Below are 7,669 nucleotides of genomic sequence, written 5' to 3'. Positions count from 1 at the left end.
TCAAACCACCTCACCGTAACCCCAACTCTAACCCTCTATCCCCTAACCGAGAGCTTTACAGCAAGCACTCTGGCGGTGGACTCCTTCCTGGCTTGAGAAAGAACTTGACGTCAGTATTCATATATGGAGTGTGGCGTCAAGGGCTTTGTAATGCGAGAATCCAAGGCAATGCTCTGGCCGGGGATTCCGCTCTTGAAAAAAACGTATCCCCTAAATCCCAACCCCTTAACCCTAATGCCTAACCCCCTAACAAAGCGCTTTGCAGCAAATGGTCATGTCGAGGACTCCTCTCTTGAGAAAGACCTTTATGTCACTGTCCATATATAAACAGCAATGTTGGGGACTTTAAGATGCCGGAAATTTCAGCCAGAGCATCGGAAAATGCTCTGGCTGGGGATTCCGCTTCTGGAAAAGCTGTAACCCTAAACCTAACCCTATAACCTCCTAACACTAACCCTCTAACCCTAACATCTACCCTCTAAACCCCTAACGCCCTAAACCCTTACCCTAACCCTCTAACACCCTAACTCCAACCCTAACCCGCTAACCTCCTAACCCTCTTACTCCCTAAACCCCTAACCAAGTTCTTTACAGAAAGCGCTCTCGCTTAATATATCCACCTCTGCTTCAGACGATTAGCAGGCCTGTGTCTGCTGTCATGCAGTGATGACATGATAACTACCTACACATGATTGCTATAACCAATCACTGGCCTCAGCATTGACGCAGCGGTCACGTGCGTGAAGCTGAAATTTCATCACTGCAGGACAGCTAAAATGAGTGGCGAGACCACCGGAGCGGCAGGGATATACCAGGTGAATAATGTTTCCTCGTGTGTAATGTGTAAATGTATTTGTGTAATGTGCATGTGTGTGTGTGTGTGTGTATGTATGTGTGTATGTCGTGTGTGTGTGTATGTCGTGTGTGTGTCGTGTGTGTATGGAAGTATGTAGGTGTGTGTGTGTGTGTGTGTGTGTGTGTATGGAAGTATGTAGGTGTGTGTGTATGGAAGTATGTAGGTGTGTGTGTGTGTGTGTGTGTGTATGGGGGTGTGTGTGTGTATGGGGGTGTGTATGGGGGTGTGTGTGTGTGTATATGGAAGTATGTATGTGTGTGTGTATGTATGTGTGTGTATATCGTGTGTGTGTGTATGTCGTGTGTGTGTATGGAAGTATGTAGGTGTGTGTGTGTGTGTATGTAGGTGTGTGTGTGTGTTTGTATGGAAGTATGTAGGTGTGTGTATGGAAGTATGTAGGTGTGTGTGTATGGAAGTGTGTGTGTGTGTGTGTGTGTGTATGTGTGTGTGTGTGTGTGTGTGTATGGAAGTGTGTGTGTGTCCTCTTATCTTGTCATTTATTGTCTTTTTAACATTAGAAGCAAGCTTTTTCTAGTTTCATTTTAGGGTTTTTTAATACTTGTTACTTATAAGATTATATTTTACAGTGTAATTACTTAAAGTACATGTAAAGCATTCCCATGTAGTGTCTGTATATTTATTTGACAATAGTTGCTCCCAGTCTATTTCCTCTTGTGCAGCCCTCAACCGGGAGAAATTGGCCTTTTTAATATGCAGTCAGTGTTTTACCCTCCCAGCCTGTTTGCTTTTAAGGTTCTGTTCATGTGGAGTTTTTTGCAGGCAAAAAATTCTGCCTGGAAAAATCAGCTCCGCCTTTTTTTAAGTGTTTTTTTTACCACACACGTTTTTTTGACACAGTTTTTGATGCGTTTTCCTACGTGGTTCTTTATGCCCATTTTAAAGCGTTATTTTTATCTCGTTCTTCAACAGGCAAAGGAAAAAAAAAACCGCAAGCATTTTTTTTTTGGCTTAAAAACGCGTCAAAAACGGTCGTGGCCGTTCACAGCATTCTTCCGTCTCTCATTGATTTCAATAGGGTTTTTTGAGGCGGAAAACGAATCTAGAAAGGTCATATCACATACGTAGTGGAACCATTATACCCTCATGTTTTCTCCTTCTTTAGTAGCGTACAACTCAAGTGCCAACTTCCATTACATGATAGTGTCTCAACAGGACTCTTTCTACAATAGATCTGGGGGTCGGCCAGTGAATACTTTTTCTCTACGTTCAGCTTAACAACAATACCAATGATGATGATGATGATGATGATGATAATATCCCTGCCTCTTTTCTATAGTAGTCTCAGTACATGTTTTAATATGATATCATTGATAAATGAATAATGAATTGAGTATTTCTCTAGCTGTGACCATCTCATGACTATCACCACATATGGAGCATCCTGCGCACTGACAATTACTAAGCCTCTCCATATTTCTCAGCATTTTCTGCTCCTTTACCCTGCGATCATATAGTCAGAAGTAACATATAAGTTCTCTCCTCACTGTTCAGACGTCATGGGTTTTCTGCTAGGATGGACACACCAGTATTTACAATGTGTCTCTTCTTCTAGATGTTTGTAGGAATCTTCTTGTAGCCAGGATCTCCTTCTCTGTGCTGGTTGGTGTCTTCTAGATGTTGAAGGTGGTCATCTTCGAGGTATATGCAGGAATCTTCTAGCTGCTAACTGGGGTCTACGTGTTGTCAGGACTCTTTAAAATCTCAAAGACTGGGATAAAGATCTCCTGAAAAAAAAACAAGAAAAATATTTTGAAACAAAAAACTACAAATATATAACCTACAAAGAAATTGATGCTACCAAAAAAAGTGTAGAAAATGAAAAAAATCTTTATTGGAATAACAATGAAAAGCTACATGTCAATACAATTAAATTAAAAAAACTCCACAAGACTCTACAGAAGAAAAGGACAGCTCATTGTGTGACTCACAAAGAAAATAAGAATTAGATAAGACCCCATGGCTGCACAGACCTGCGTAATGTAGGTCATATATAAATACCAAATGGTATGGAATAAACAACTATACAGTGCAAAAAAGCAGTCAGCGCATAAGTAAGAGCAAAAATGAATCAACTATTAAACAAGTATGGAGGGATATAACATACCCATAATAAGGTTGTTCAGGAGCACCAACACAGGGAGTGCCCACCCAGACGCACGTTTCAGCGCTAAATGTCTTCATCAGGGGATGGCGCTGATAGTACACACACAGTATTTAAATGAACGCTAGCCAATGGTGCTTAAATATATCCAGGTGATATATATATATGTGCCCATAAATCAGATCAGTGCACTCACTGTTTACTATTGGTGGCAATATGTGGTCGAGTACATGGCCGGACTCCAGAAACGGCAACAACGAGACACTGGGGCGGAAACACATCAGCGCGTCACCTGACGCGGTCACGTGTGTCAGCAACCCAGCGTGTCATGGGTGACGAATCGGAGGCCGGTCAATCACAACCAATCAGAATGCAACCAGTGATTGAAGGCATGAAAAGCATTCAGAAGGATATTAACCCTGTACGGGCAGTCCAATAGCGATACACTTCATGTCTGCAAGTCTAAACCCAAAATACAGAGAGACAAGATAGTTATACAGATATATTGCACATGTATCATACAAATACATATAAATATATGGCCACAAAGTGATGTGTGATGAAGAGTGTCAACGTGTAGGGAGTAATCAAGTGTGGAACATTATTATCAATTATAATGTGTGAAAAAAGACCAATATATACGTGCCAAAAGGAACAATCCAGTGCACAACCTGAACATAGTAGGGAAGTGACAGGTAAGAAATGATATTAAACACAATAAAGTGTTGTTTATATAGAACATGTGTAAGTAAAAGAGTGAAAAGGTAATAAATGTATGGTGACAAAATAAAAGAAATAAAAAACAAAAAATAAAATAGTGTGAATAGGCGTGTGCGATGAAAAAAGAAGAAAAAAACAACGTGTGTATTATGCATCAAAAATAAAATGGACTACAAGTGCCATGCACAAAGCAGATTTTAGTTACATGTCGATATATCTAATACAACAAGCCTCAAAGGTGCAGAATATAATATGCAGTGATCTGCAGACAGAGCCCGCTTTTCTATTTTTTGTGAAGATCATCAGTAGGGCATCATTGTTGAGGATGAAGATCATGACAACCCGAAAATTGCACAGTTGACATAGTCAACACAGGCAGCGTAAACCATATATCTAATCTGTATACATAAATAAAGAAATGTAGATTAAAATCAAAATAAGAACATAAAATCAAAAATACCCAACTAAAAGCTTTGGTAGCAGTCAGAGAAATGCAGCAACACCAATGTTCTCATTGAGACCCCTCGGTTGTGTTGTCTTAAGCCTCCATATCCACCTGCATTCTGATTGCAAAAGCCTCTTTTTACATCTCGTCCTCGCATATCAGTATTGATGTGATCTATTCCCTTCACTCTCACAAGTCTAGAGTTACACGCATGATGTAGGTGAAAATGTTGTGGAATCGTCTTCAGCTGTTCCATAGACTCTGTTTTGGCATTTTCAATGTCTCTAACATGTTCTCTTACGCGAAAGCGCAATTCTCGGGTTCTCATGCCAATATACATTTTAGGGCAAGGGTAAGTTGCATGATAGATCACACCTGTAGTGCCACATGTAATTGGCCATGTGATCTTAACATTTTTCAACCCACTTGAGTCAACAAAACCTTGAGAGCGTTCAATATTAGGGCAACTAATACAGTCGCCGCAAGGGTTACAACCCCACTTAGGACCAATCTTTCCAAAACATTTACCCGGTTTTTCCACTGTTCGGTAACTGTGAACTATTGCGTCACGTAAAGAACGCGCTCTACATGGTGCAACAGCAAGATAATTTGGTAGTACTTTCTGTAGAATTGGATCATTGAGGAGCATCGGCCAAAATGTGTTTGAGGTGTCCCTCATTTCTGACCAAATGATACGTGTTCGTAAATCTTACCTTAGGAGAAATTCCTTATTTTTAGTTACAGTTTGTAATAGCTGCGCACGAGGGGGAGCTGTGCACGTGGTCGTCAATGGGCTTTATTAACATTGCAGCGGCTGCAGCCCTGTTGAGCAAGTCTCTTTCTTAACTCAGTCGTGCGGAATTTCAAATCTTCATGAGTTGAACAAATTTTCTTAACACGCAGTAATCGTCCAGTTGGTATAGCTTCGATGGTGTGGCGAAGGTGTGAAGACGTGGCGTGAAGAAATGAGTTTGTTGATGTCTCTTTACGATGCAAATCTGTCTGGAGACAATCATTATGGATCCTTTTAGTTAGTATGTCCAAAAAATCTATCTCAACGTGATTCCACTTGCATGTTAATTTAATGTTACGTGTATTATAGTTAAATACACTGATGAATTCCATTAATTCATCCGAAGTCCCCTGCCAGATCATGAAGATGTCATCAATGAACGGGCCCAGAAAAGGAGCTGGTTCATTGATATCTCATGATCTGGCAGGAATAGGTCCCTCTCCCACAGCCCCAGGAACAGGTTGGCGTATGAGGGTGCACAGGCTGCCCCCATTGCCGTGCCCTGGAGTTGCAGGTAGAAGGACCCATTGAACGTGATAAAAATTGTGTTTGAGAACAATGTCCGATAGGGTGAGCAACAACTCTGAAAAGTCTTTCCTATATTGCTCATATGTAAAAAGGTGGCCACTGCATGCAACCCATCCGAATGCTGGATGCCGATATATAGTGACTCAATGTCACAAGTTACCAAAATATGTCTGTCATCTAAATGAATCTCTTCAATTTTCAACAACAAATCTGCAGAGTCGCACAGATACGAAGGTAGACATTCCACTAATGGTTTTAAATGGTGGTCGACCCATTTGCACACCTTCTGAGTTAACCCCCCGGTACACAATATAATTGGCCTACCTGGAGGGTCCTTATGAATTTTGGGTAGTAGAAAAGGCGTCTGTATTGTTGGCTCAGTCACAATCAGTGCCTCCATTAGGGACTTGGAGAGGACTCCGGCATCCATACCATCTTGTAGAATGTGGATCAGCTTTGCTCTAAAGGATAATAAAGAATTGTATGTTAACCTTCTACAACAAGTGGAGTTTTTTTTTATTTAGTATTTTTTTTAATTGATGTATTTTTTATTTTTCCAAACATAACAAACAAGCAAACAACAATTCAACAATATGTCCCATGGCAATAGCATCTCTGAACACATATCATTATTTAGCATATTATATAATCTACAATTTGTATAAATTACTTCAAATGATCCTAGTTGGAGCGAGGACAGAATTAGAGATTTTAGCCCAAAGACAAATTGAAAAAGTGTCAATATTCATAGGAAATGAAACACACTAAATAAACCATAAAGAAGGGGGAAGGGAAGTATAGAGGGGGGAGAGGGGGGGGAAGAGGATGGACACGTGTATCCCCATGGTTACCACGATTCAATACAGATATTTAAGGAATCAGATCATGATTGGTGTCACACCAGACAGCTGATGTTCCAGATACCAAGTTGTGGAGCCAAAGCATGCAATCAGTTTTTGTTTTATATGAAGTGGTAAGAGAGGTATAAAGTTATCCCACAACTTAAAAAAGGCTTCAGTTTTGTGCTCTTTTCGATGGGAGGTTTCCACCCAATCCATTCGGAAAATATAAGATATTTTTTCTAGGGAAATACGATGTGTGGGGGGTGTATTATTTATCCAAACCTGGAGAATGGCCTCCCTAGCAGCCGCAGAGACATAGTATAACAGTTGTTTGTGATGTTTCGGGATAAAGAGCATGGAAGGTGGCAGTATCCCAAAGAGACCCCACTTTTGGGTTGAGGAGCATGGTATGGACAGAGTGTTCGACACAAAATATTGTATCTTTCGCCAAAAGTCAACAATAGTTGGGTATAACCAGAGACAATGTAATTGCGGTGCTCCACACTTTAAACACGAATGGTCAGAGGAGTTACCCATGAGAAAGCCCCTATAAGCGGACACGTCAGCCCTATGGGCTATTTTAAAAGACATCTCCCAGGACATATCTGATTGGAGGTATTTGCCAGCCATAGTTACAGATGATAGGACATCGTCATGAGTTGTTTGATCTAAGTGGTCAACCCAGTAAGATACGCCTGATCTCGATTTAGTGTAGTCCAATGGCTGTCTTAAAACGTTATAATAGGTAGTGATTAGTCTTTTTCGGCATTGGTGAGATGGAGTTAAGTGACAGAAGAAGTCATCCCAGTCTTGGTCTTGTAAGTGTCTAATGACCTTGTGAGCATAGCTACAGGCCTGCATGTAATAAAATGGGTGTTGGCCCAAAAAATCATATTGTATACGTAGTTCATTAAATGAGTATGGACGACGAGTGAGCATGTTAGTTATCGGATTAATACATGTCAACCCCTCCCCCCAACCCATCCACGAAAAACCACATGGGGGTTGGCATTTTGGAAGTCAAAGTTATGGACCCAAGGAAGAAGTAGGAAAAATCTAGGGTTTAAACCTAAGTGTTGTCTGACCTTGGTGCATGTTTCCAGGAGGACATGACTAGGGGGTTAGCCCGTTCATCAGGTGATAGAGCCGAGTAGGGAGTGTGTAAGAGGCATGTTAAGGAAATGGGTTTTGAAAATTGTTGGTCCAATGTAGAATCAGAAAAGCAGGAGCTACCAGTTATCCAATCTCCAATCACTCGTAGTTGAGCTGCCATATTGTATAAGTGAATCTGTGGAAAATTAATCCCCCCATTTTCATGATGTTGCTGCAATATGCATAGGCTCACTCTTGGTCTCTTTTGCCT

At 40.8% G+C, this 7,669-nt stretch overlaps 1 long non-coding RNA gene across 1 annotated transcript in view; it reads right to left on the bottom strand.

The window, feature by feature from the left end:
- Nucleotides 1-1,239: 1,239 nt before the first annotated feature.
- LOC142699098 (uncharacterized) overlaps nucleotides 1,240-7,669 on the bottom strand; it is a 32,631-nt gene continuing 26,201 nt past the window's right edge. Inside the window, exons 4-6 of the long non-coding RNA XR_012865989.1 lie at nucleotides 5,789-5,925; nucleotides 4,857-5,145; nucleotides 1,240-2,601 (exon numbers count right to left, since the gene is read on the bottom strand). This is a non-coding gene — a long non-coding RNA (uncharacterized LOC142699098). The remainder of the gene's footprint in view (nucleotides 2,602-4,856; nucleotides 5,146-5,788; nucleotides 5,926-7,669) is intronic.

This window comes from Rhinoderma darwinii, unplaced genomic scaffold (assembly GCF_050947455.1).
Source record: "Rhinoderma darwinii isolate aRhiDar2 unplaced genomic scaffold, aRhiDar2.hap1 Scaffold_129, whole genome shotgun sequence".
Lineage (NCBI taxonomy): Eukaryota > Metazoa > Chordata > Amphibia > Anura > Rhinodermatidae > Rhinoderma > Rhinoderma darwinii.
Note: the sequence above shows the minus strand (reverse complement) of the source record. Positions and strands in the feature narration are given on the sequence as shown.